At 43.6% G+C, this 2,500-nt stretch overlaps 1 protein-coding gene across 1 annotated transcript in view; it reads right to left on the reverse strand.

Moving 5' to 3' along the window:
* Window positions 1–2,500, reverse strand: part of arhgap39 (Rho GTPase activating protein 39) — a 74,905-nt gene that overhangs the window by 7,758 nt on the left and 64,647 nt on the right. The window lies entirely within an intron of this gene.

Genomic DNA, 2,500 nt, shown 5'->3' on the forward strand with positions numbered 1-2,500 from the left:
CGTGTGCAAGTTAGCATGTGCACGGAGTGGAGCCAGGTCTGGAGTTAAACCAGCAGACACTGCGGCCCTCCAGGACTGGAGTTAAACCTGCAGACACTGCGGCCCTCCAGGACTGGAGTTAAACCAGCAGACACTGCGGCCCTCCAGGACTGGAGTTAAACCTGCAGACACTGTGGCCCTCCAGGACTGGAGTTAAACCTGCATACACACCGGCCCTCCAGGACTGGAGTTAAACCAGCAGACACTGTGGCCCTCCAGGACTGGAGTTAAACCTGCAGACACTGCGGCCCTCCAGAACTGGAGTTAAACCTGCAGACACTGCGGCCCTCCAGGACTGGAGTTAAACCTGCAGACGCTGCGGTCCTCCAGGACTGGAGTTAAACCAGCAGACACTGTGGCCCTCCAGGACTGGAGTTAAACCAGCAGACACTGCGGCCCTCCAGAACTGGAGTTAAACCAGCAGACGCTGCGGCCCTCCAGGACTGGAGTTAAACCAGCAGACACTGCGGCCCTCCAGGACTGGAGTTAAACCTGCATACACACCGGCCCTCCAGGACTGGAGTTAAACCAGCAGACACTGCGGCCCTCCACTAAAACAGTAGCAGCAGTATATTAAACACACTTTAGGGCTGTTCCACTGCAGAAGAAGAGAACTTCCACCCCAGGTGTAAAAACATACCCTTCATGTCTACTATAGGCAGAATAAAGAAATGCTGCAATAGCGTTAACAGGACATGTGAGATGAGCCACACGGCTGCCGTCTATATACAACCCTGTGGCAGGTCAGGTCTTGAGTATTTCAATGGGCCTTTACTTCTCCTGCAAACATCACGCACTTCCTTTACACCAATGTCACTATAGCGGGAGTTATAGAATGTCTTTTTGATGTCACTGCAACAGGAGTTATAGAATGTCTTTATGATGTCACTACAGCGGGAGTTATAGAATGTCCTTTTGATGTCACTACAGCGAGAGTTATAGAATGTGTTTATGATGTCACTACAGCGGGAGTTATAGAACGTGTTTATGATGTCACTACAGCAGGAGTTATAGAATGTGTTTATGATGTCACTATAGCAGGAGTTATAGAATGTCTTTATGATGTCACTACAGCAGGAGTTATAGAATGTGTTTATGAGGTCACTACAGCGGGAGTTATAGAACGTGTTTATGATGTCACTACAGCGGGAGTTACAGAATGTCTTTATGATGTCACTACAGCAGGAGTTATAGAATGTGTTTATGATGTCACTACAGCAGGAGTTATAGAATGTGTTTATGATGTCACTACAGCGGGAGTTATAGAATGTCTTTTTGATGTCACTACAGCAGGAGTTATAGAATGTCTTTATGATGTCACTACAGCAGGAGTTATAGAATGTCTTTATGATGTCACTACAGCGGGAGTTATAGAATGTGTTTATGATGTCACTACAGCGGGAGTTATAGAATGTGTTTATGATGTCACTACAGCAGGAGTTATAGAATGTGTTTATGATGTCACTACAGCAGGAGTTATAGAATGTCTTTATGATGTCACTACAGCAGGAGTTATAGAATGTGTTTATGATGTCACTACAGCGGGAGTTATAGAATGTGTTTATGATGTCACTACAGCGGGAGTTACAGAATGTGTTTATGATGTCACTACAGCGGGAGTTACAGAATGTGTTTATGATGTCACTACAGCGGGAGTTATAGAATGTGTTTATGATGTCACTACAGCGGGAGTTACAGAATGTGTTTATGATGTCACTACAGCGGGAGTTACAGAATGTGTTTATGATGTCACTACAGCGGGAGTTACAGAATGTGTTTATGATGTCACAACAGCAGGAGTTATAGAATGTGTTTATGATGTCACTGCAACAGGAGTTACAGAATGTGTTTATGATGTCACTACAGCGGGAGTTACAGAATGTGTTTATGATGTCACTACAGCGGGAGTTACAGAATGTGTTTATGATGTCACTACAGCAGGAGTTACAGAATGTGTTTATGATGTCACAACAGCAGGAGTTATAGAATGTGTTTATGATGTCACTGCAACAGGAGTTACAGAATGTGTTTATGATGTCACTACAGCAGGAGTTATAGAATGTGTTTATGATGTCACTACAGCGGGAGTTATAGAATGTCTTTATGATGTCACTACAGCGGGAGTTATAGAATGTGTTTATGATGTCACTACAGCGGGAGTTATAGAATGTGTTTATGATGTCACTACAGCAGGAGTTATAGAATGTGTTTATGATGTCACTACAGCAGGAGTTATAGAATGTGTTTATGATGTCACTACAAAGGGAGTTATAGAACGTGTTTATGATGTCACTGCAGCAGGAGTTATAGAATGTGTTTATGATGTCACTACAGCAGGAGTTATAGAATGTCTTTATGATGTCACTACAGCAGGAGTTATAGAATGTCTTTATGATGTCACTACAGCAGGAGTTATAGAATGTCTTTATGATGTCACTACAGCAGGGGTTATAGAATGTCT

This window comes from Conger conger, chromosome 4 (assembly GCF_963514075.1).
Source record: "Conger conger chromosome 4, fConCon1.1, whole genome shotgun sequence".
NCBI lineage: Eukaryota > Metazoa > Chordata > Actinopteri > Anguilliformes > Congridae > Conger > Conger conger.